Here is a 9335-nt window from a genome sequence, read left to right on the forward strand (position 1 = left end):
TTTTTCACCATTATAAAGTCAATAAATCAGGCTGGGGATTTAGCTCAGCGGCACAGCGCCTGCCTGGCATGCGCAAGGTCGTGAGTTCGGTTCCCGGTACCGGAGAAAAACCAAAAAAAAAAAAAAAGTGAATAAATCAGAAGTCAAATAATTGTAAGTCAGGACTGGAAATGTAGCTCTGTGTAGAGCATTTCTCGAGCCTGTGCAAATTCTTTGCTTAAATCCTGAGTGCTGCAGAGACAATCATCCTAAATCATGGACTTAATATTTTTTAAGTCACGTGTATCCAATGCTTTGGCACTAAAGTACATCCCAGCCATCTGAGACAGGCTCCTGCTAAGTCAATAAGTTGCCCAGGCTGAGCTCAGACATGGAATCCTGGGCCAGGTTTATTTTTATTTGTTTATTTTCTTTGTCTTTTTGAGACAAGGTCTCGCTATGCAGTTTAGGCTGGCCTTGAGCTCACTTTGGAGCCCAGGCTGGCCTCGAACTCACAATGATCCTCCTACCTCAGCCTCCTGAGTGCTGGGAATAAGGGCATGCGCCACCACACCCGGCCTGGGCAGGGTTTATAGCTCAACAGCACAGCGCTTGCCTGGCAAGTGGGAGGTCCTGAGTTTGATTCCTGGTACCAAACAAAACAAAGAAACCATGGAATCCTTCTGCCTCAGCCTCCCAGACTGCTGGGGTTATAGGTGTGCACGTCATGCCCAACTACAGTGCTGCTAAAGTTTTCAGTTTTAGCCTTACCTATTGTTCCTCTGTAAAGCTTAAGGACTTTAGGACTGGAGTTGTAATTCAGTTGTAGACAGAATACAAGGCCTGGGGTTTGATTTCTAGTGCTGCAGAAAAAGGGTTTTACTCATCCCACTGCCACCAAACGCATGTACATTTTCTGTCCCCCCATCCTCTGATGCAGTTGCATCATAATTTTGGCTAGATTTATTCATTTAATAATTTACTCAATACCTTCTACAGGCTCTGTGCTAAAGGATAGTGGTGAAGGAATTTTTAAAATCTGCACCCAGAGAGCTTCTTTGTATAGAGAACAGATGGTTGGTGTTTCTGGCATATCTGTGAGACTCTGGCATCCACTGCCTTCCTATCTTACACCGCCCTGGACATCCCTGAAGTCAGTTGTCTCAGTGCATTTGCTCAGCCCCCTACGTATCGCTGATCCATCTCCAAATTCTCCCGTCTAAGCACCTAAGCTGTAAATGTCTATCCCAACATAACTTCCTTGTACCACGTGTGGTATATTTCGCTATTGTTCAGGTCTCAGTATTCTCTAATGAGCACTACTCTTTCCTCTGATTGAGGAATATATGTTTCACAGGTGTTTTAAAAATGCCAGCAGGGGGCTGGGGATTTAGCTCAGCGGCAAAAGCGCCTGCCTGGCAAGCGCAAGGTCGTGAGTTCGGTTCCCGGTACCGGAGAAAAACCAAAAAAAAAAAAAAAAGTGTTGGTACATACTTGTAATTCTAGCACTTGGGAGGCTGAGGCAGGAGGATCTCTTAGAGATCAAGGCCAGTCAGGGATACATAGTGAGATCCTGTCTCAAAAAAAAAAAGATGAGGGTTGGGGAATTAGCTCAGCGGCACAGCGCCTGCCTGGCAAGCACAAGGTCGTGAGTTTGATTCCCGGTACCCGGGGGGGAAAAAAAAAAGATGAAAGTTCTGAACGTGAGCCTCTCTGCCTCATGTGTTCCCTGTACCTCTCTTCCACCTTTACCCCAAGCCTCATAGTCAGATGTCCTGCACTCACCAGCTCTTCCTGTTGTACCCTAGGCCCCACTTTCCTTGGGCTTGGTTTTGAGCCCTATATTGTCTCCTTAAATTTTAAAAATTTATTCAAATTAAATGAGTTAATTCTCTTATAAATGATATGAATGGGTAAAGTGTCACTTTTCCAATTATATCAGCAAGTGATATCAATCAGGCCTCTGTGTTTACATTCATACCTATATACTTCTAGAAAACGGCATATTTTTACCATGTGGGGATTTGCTTTATATAAATGGTATTGCACTCCATATGCCTTTTGTCTTATTTTGAGACAGGGTTTTGCTATGTAGCTCATGGTGATCCTCCTGCCTCAGCCTCCTCAGTGGTTGTCACTTGTTTTTGCCCTATTTACCTTAGAAGGCTCTTAGAAACTGCTACAGAATAATCCTCCCTGGGTGTGGTGCTGCGTAACTATAATTGCTCTACTGGAGAGGCTGAGGCTGGCCTGAGTCCAAGACCAACCCCGGGTTGCGTAGTGAGTTTGAGCCCTGTCTCACTCGAGCCAATGAAAAGCTCTTCTATGGAGGGACACAGAGATCCTTCCCAATGCTTAGCACTGTGGTCCAGTGTCTTTCACACGAATGCCGTGTCCCTGCATCAGGACTTTTGTAGGCTGTAGCTAGAAAAAGATAGGAGTGCTGGGTTGTGGGGTGCAGCCAGGTTAACGTCCTGGAGATGCTACCAGTCGCTGTCCAAGGTTGGGGACGGGTCCCCAAAGATGGAGATGCCACCTCCTCCTATGCCTCTGTGTTCCATCCTGCAAGCCTCTCTGGTGTTGGCATCTACTTCTCAAGGCACCAGAGCACCCCAAGGTCCTCATCCGGTCACTCTTCCTTGTACTACTCAGAAATGGCAGGATCCACTGTGGAAATCAATGTGGAGATTCCTCAAAGAACTAGGACTAGAGGTTCCATTTGACCCAGTTGTTCCCCTTCTAAGTATCTTCCCAAAAGACTGAAAAGCATTGTACCCAGTGGCATATGCACAGCTATGTTTATAGCAGCAGTTTGTAAGAGCCAAATCTTGGACACAACCCAAATGCCCATCAACCAACAAATGGATAAAGAAGATGTGATTCTTTTACACAATGGAGTACTTCTCAGCCATAAAGAAGGATAAGTTTGAGACATTTCTAGCTCAATGGATGCATCTTGAGACCATACTCTTAAGTGAAATAAATTGGACACACAGGTGTAAATACCACATTATTTCTCTGGTGTGAGAAACTGAGAGTCAACAAGGGCCAAAATGTATAATAGAAATTGTAAAGTAGGGAGAAAATGTTCAAATGGGAAGGGGAACTAAGGAGGGGGAAGGGGGAAGGAAAGAAGGGAAAAGAAAAAATAGGAAAAGGAGGGAAAATAGAAACAGCTTTTGTAAATGAGGGGAAGAGGGGTTGTAGGGAGGGTAGGGGAATAGGAAAGTAAGAATAAAAATATTGGGTCCTGGGATGTAGCTGAGTGGCATAGTGCCTGCCTGGCAAGTACAAGGTCCTGAGTTTGATTCTGGAACAAAACAAAAAAGAGTGAAGACATTCCATGTACAGGTACAAACTCCCTATGGTGAATGTGATCATCATATATACCTCAAATGTACCAATAAACTTAATTAATTTTTTTAAAAATAAAGAGATAAACAAATGAAAAAAACAAAATACACACATGTGCGCGTGCATGGGAATGGCAGGATCCAACGGGGATCTTTTTTATTCCAACCCCCAGCCCTCCTAGTCTCCTGTTCATGTTTTTTTGTTTGTTTATTTTTGTCTTTGAGATAGGATTTCACTATGCAGTTCAGGCTGGCCTTGAACTCACAGTGATCCTCCTGCCTCAGCCTCCCGAGTGCTGGGATTACACGTGGGTGCCACCACACCCAGCTAGATTGTGATTGCTTGACAAAATCTAAAACAAATCAGAAAATTGTATGCAGTAGATAAGCCCTCAATATGGCAATTTTGCCCTCAGGAGAAAAATGTAAAAGTGGTTAGGGGGGAAAAAGAGAAATAGAAAAAGAAGAAGAGATTATATGCAAGGCTAGAGGACAAAGGAAGATTGCACAAATTTAGGAAACGTGAAGAAGACAGGAGGAAAATAAAGATGGAAGAAATAAAAACAAGGGGCTGGGGATTTAGCTCAGCAGCACAGCGCTTGCCTGGCAAGTGCAAGGTCGTGAGTTTGATTCCCTGTACCAGAAGAAAACACACACACACACACACAAAAAAAAGAAATAAAAACAAGAAGAGAACAGAACAACAAAACTAGAAACTGTGTTCACAGTCATAAAAACAAGAACAAACAATGAAGAAAAACGAAAACAAATAAAAATCACTTAGAAAAGAGAGACAAAATAAGACAAAAGTGTCCAATTTAAGGTGTGTCTCTGCTGTCACTGGTAGACAATGTGGGCAGACTGAGTCTAGATCTGGGTTGTAGACTTATGGCATGGTAGTGGATAATCCCAGCGAGCCTGCACATTTATTTCCACTGAATTTCAGGCTGGTTTCTGGCTGTGAGGCTAGGACCAGACCAGCCTGCAGCAGTGTGTGTACCTCCTGTGGGTTTGAACACAACTGGGAGCTAGCAGTTGTTCTGAGCTCAGTTGGCACCTCTGCAAGTTGCCTCCTGGCCTAAATCTAAATAACTCACCAGCCAGTTGCATTCTGCTATGTCCACTGCTCCATTCCACAGGTGGAGGCCTCTGGGGTCACCAGTAGTCACCGTGTGTCTGCACATTCAAGTCACCTCTCCCACACAGTGAGTCTGGGCTCAGGGAGAAAGCTCTGCCTGCCACCTCCTTCTTTGTTGAAATTTCTTTCTTACTCTCCCTGTGGGCTTCCTCACAGTGCTATATTTCAGTGTTTGGACACCAAATCTTGGAGAGTTGTTTTTTTCTTCTCTGCTGCTCACCAATACACCATCTTCCCAAAAGTGTTCCCTAATACACATCTCTACGGGACAAAATTGTGGTTCTCAAAGGTTAGGTAGAAATTTCCAAGAGACAACTCATAAACATTATCCATAACAACACAAAAAATGATGAATTAGGTTTCATCCAATTTAAGAATGTCCCTGCAAAGAGCTTGTTACAAGAATGAAATGACAAGTCACAGATTGGGATAAAATACTTGGAAGTCACACGTCTGAGAAACACTTCTTTCTATGCCATAAAAGATGTAGGAACCACAACAATGAGCAACTTTTTAAAAGATTAGACACATGTATAAGAACAGTCACAGCAGCTTCACTTCTAAGGGTAAACCCCGGAAACAGAAGAAAGGTCCATCACAGGCAATGGGATTTGAAAAGATACTTCAGCATGGAATACATTCAGACTTCGAACAAGGACATACATTTTTCTGACTATAATCAGTTATCAGCTAAGTGAAAATTCGTTCCACAGTGAGATACTACTGTTTGTTTGTTTGTTTCTTTCTTTCTTTATTGTCTTTTTGAGACAGGGTTTTGCTATATAATTCAGCCTGGCCTTGAACTCACTTTGTAGCACAGGCTGACCTAGAACTCCCAGTGATTCTCCTGCCTCAGCCTCCCAAGTGCTGGGATTACAGGCATGTGTCCCCATAGCCAGCCTACTGTTTATCTTTTGAAGAGCATTTTGGGAGCAGACTTTATCTTTTAAAGTTGAAACACAACCCTATCGGTGAGGAAGTGTAGGAATGAGAACCCTTCTGCTTTGTTAATGATACATTCACTTCCTTAAGCATTTTGGCAGTTTGTTTAAGAGTAAAACGTCTATCTTAGGATTCTGCCCACCCAATCCTCCTATCTCATAAAGAGACATACAAGAAGGGGCTGGGGAATTAGCCCAGCGACATAGTGCCTGCCTGATGAACGCAAGGCTGTGAGTTTAATTCCCGGTACCAGAAAAAAAAAAAAACAAACAAAAAAGAGAGACATATAAGAATATTCTCAACAATTTTGTTTTCCATAAATGAAAACTAGAAGCTAAATATCAAAAAAACAGCTGAACGAATAAACAAACAATGGGTTGCCACCCATACAATGGGATTCGACTCAGCAAACATAGAAACAGACTATAGGTTAATCTCAAAATAATGGTGCTCGGTGAAAGAAGCAAGAGGTCACACTGCATGCTCATTATATACATTTGTAAGCAATGACAACTCCTGAGCGACAGAAGGCAGGTAAACCCTTGCCTCTCAGATACAAGAGATAAAACTCTGGTCTCTCAGAGTTTCTGTGGACCACGAATCCAGGAGGCTCTGCTGAGGCCTTGAACATTATATATCTAGGAAGGCCGGGCTGCATGCTCAGTGCAAGCGCTGCTGTGGCAGAATCTGCTCTCAGGCTCTGGTGCATGCATGCAGGCAGGATCCGTCAGGACACAAGCCGGATGTCTCCTCTGCCTGCTACCCTTTCTCTCTCAGACTCATCAGTCTCTCCTCAGGGAAGCTGTAGACACAGCTTAGGTAAAATTTAACCAAATTCCTCTGATTCTTCAAAATAATACAATATTGATGACATGAATGAAAAGGCACAAAGAGAAAGAAACACATAGCACCATTATGGATGGAGGAATTCATGGTATACTGTCCATGCCACCCCAGCAACCAGCGGTTCCAGTGCCATTCCTGTCAAAACATCAATGACTTTTTCCTAGAAAGAGAAAAATCCATATGAAAATTCATATGAGACTAGGAAGAGCCACCCCATAGCTATGAAAAGAAGATCCCAGGTAGAGGTATCCAAATACCCGATGTCAAGGTATATTGTCACGTGACACCGATCAAAACAGTCTCGTACTGCAACAAGAGCAGGCCGGTAGGTTAAAACAAACAGCCCAGTTAACAACCAAAGTATACAGCTATGAGAGCGTCTGTTTTTCTTGCTCTGTCTTTTCTCTTTGGTCAGGGTCTCCCTGTGTAGTTATGGTTGGAGTTGAGCTCAGAGTGTATTGCAGACGTGTATGGAATTCCCAGCGAACCTGCTGCTTTGGCCTTCTGAGAGCAGGCATTCAAGGCATTTGTCACCATTCCTCGCTCAGTCAATGAGGTTTCTTTTCTTTTCTTTTTCTCTTGTCTTGTCTTGTCTCTTTGAGACAGGATCTTGCTATACAGATCAGACTGACTTTGAGCTCACTCTGTAGGCTAGGCTGGTCTCAACCTCACAACAATCCTCCTGCCTCAGCCTGTTGAGTGCTGGGATTACAAGGGTGCACCATGATGCCCGGCTTGCATCTACTCTTTCACTGACTGTGAAACACAAACCACAGTAATGTTACAAGCACTTGTCTGCCAGGCATTTGACTTCAAAAAATGATCAAATTCCATGACCGACGAGGAGAAGGACGAGGTGCTTCAAAGGATACAAAGTCTCAGGTGCTTCAAAGGATACAAAGTCTCAGGCACAACGGAGAAGGAAGTTTGAGTGATTCCCTGAACGGGATGGTAATCCCATTACCTAAGAAGTGAATCTGTCAAAACTGCTCAACAATGGAATCTTTAATAATACTCACTGTGAAAGAAACTGTAATTTACTAAAGTGGTAGATACGTTAACTAGATTGAATCTACAAAGTATCTAAAGATCAAAACATTTTAGTCCACGAATACGCTGTCAATTACTAAATAAGGATATTTGAAACTTCTACTCTGGGACGCTGAAGAAGAAGGATCTCAAGCTTACACTCAGCCTGGAAAACTCAGTGAATTAGTTAGACCTTGTCTCAAAATTTTAAAAAAAAACTTAAAGTGCATGTATATCTAAAATGCACCAAAACTCTGAAAAAACAGCTGCATGGGAACATAGCTCATTAAGGAATCCCTCAGATCACTGTGCACAGTGTATTAACCATTGTAATTCTGTAATTATTCTGCTATAAAACATTCAATCTTTTCATAGAAGAAGAGCACCTTTTACATTCTCCTTATTCACATATACTTGATTTGTACTAGAATAAAACAAGAAAGTGTTTTCCAAAAATGAAATCTCATGTTCAAATGCTGGCACTAAACACAAATTTAGGTACAAAAAGAATGATCGATGTCTCTTCATACTAAAATCTCCAGATCCTGAGAGGATGTATTCAGTGGCATATTTGCAGCTATCTCAGGTAAAATGTTACCAAAAAAAAAAAAAAAAAACCAAACCTCGAAACGATGCAAATAGCTGGCAGTGGACCAATGTGTACGTGATGGTAAACGCTATGTCAGGTGTGTTGGCGAAAGTACATTTGCAAGAAAAACTCACCAAGCTTTGATTCCTGAAATTATAGGTGAGTTTTTTCTTTCCTTTTTGAATTCTCTCCAAAACAAAACGACGTGGGTTGATGTAATTTTCTTCTATTTTCTCATGCTCATTATACAAAATCAAACCAGAACACTGAAAATACCAGGAAAGGGATTCAAAGCCCTCACCAAAATGTAGCACACCAAAGCAAAACAGAAACAAAAGCAACCCCCAACTCTGCCTTAAACAAGGGCTTCAAAAGATATTTTAATAATCTCTAAGTCAGCCACACACCAGCAATATCGTGCAGCAGTGTGGCTTGCAAGTGCTTTTCCCTTGGAATAAAAGTCTATCTACATACAGACACATGCATGAGAGCGGTCACGGCATCTTCGCTTTTAAGATTCCACCGCGGAAGCAGAAGCCGTGTCCATCAGCAGATGGGAGCATGAACAAGTCGGGGTTCAGCCGCACAATGGCGTGCAACGGCTCCCCCAGCAAAGCACAGGTGGAGCCCAGCACGGGCATACTGCTTGAAGAACACCCAGCAAAGAGCACTGCTGCTGAACGGCTTCAGCTCCATCAGCTCTCGAAAAGAAAAACTGTGCAGCCAGGACACGGCGTACAGGGACTGCTTGGGAGGGGAGGACAGGAAGTGCTAGCAGAGGCCGCCAGAAAGTTTCCCAGGGAAGTGTGTCCTTGGTCAGCATGCGGTGATGATCCCCACGGCCCTGCAAAGACCTCACCTTGCATTCCCCACCTGCTGTCCCTCCTCACAGGATGTCACAGAACCAAGTACTACAGTGTGTGACTGAGTTCAGTAACTTTGTGTGAATAATTAAACATTTTGTGCACCTGAAACTAAAAACTTGCTATGAGTCCTCTTCTGGATAGACAGAGCTTCTAAGATGAAACTTTTAGATTCTTTAAGGAAAATCATCCTGGGCATTATGGGCGGTATTTCCATATACCGCCTTGGAATTGAAATACAACTGAAATCGGCCCAGGAAAGAAAATCCTCCTAAAATAGGACAGATCTCCAAGTGATGACCCTGAATTGGACCAATCGGGTGGAAAGGTGCTCTTGGCTCTGTACCTGCCACAACTGAAGCATCTACATAGTTGTTATATAAACAATTCCAAGTGCAACGAAGTCTAAAATCACAGGCAGCTTTTCTAGCTTTTCACTTGCTGTTTCTAAGGAACACACAGCCTTCTTCCACTATGAAGAAAGGGACCCAAGTCTTCCTCTCAGAGGGGAGGCTCAGCTATGGACCCCAACACCCGACCTCACTTCCTTGGCCACAGGTCCAAACAGAACTTAGAACTCTGGTCACCAGCCACAA

Source organism: Chinchilla lanigera, unplaced genomic scaffold (assembly GCF_000276665.1).
Source record: "Chinchilla lanigera isolate Chin_1 unplaced genomic scaffold, ChiLan1.0 scaffold00066, whole genome shotgun sequence".
Taxonomy (NCBI): domain Eukaryota; kingdom Metazoa; phylum Chordata; class Mammalia; order Rodentia; family Chinchillidae; genus Chinchilla; species Chinchilla lanigera.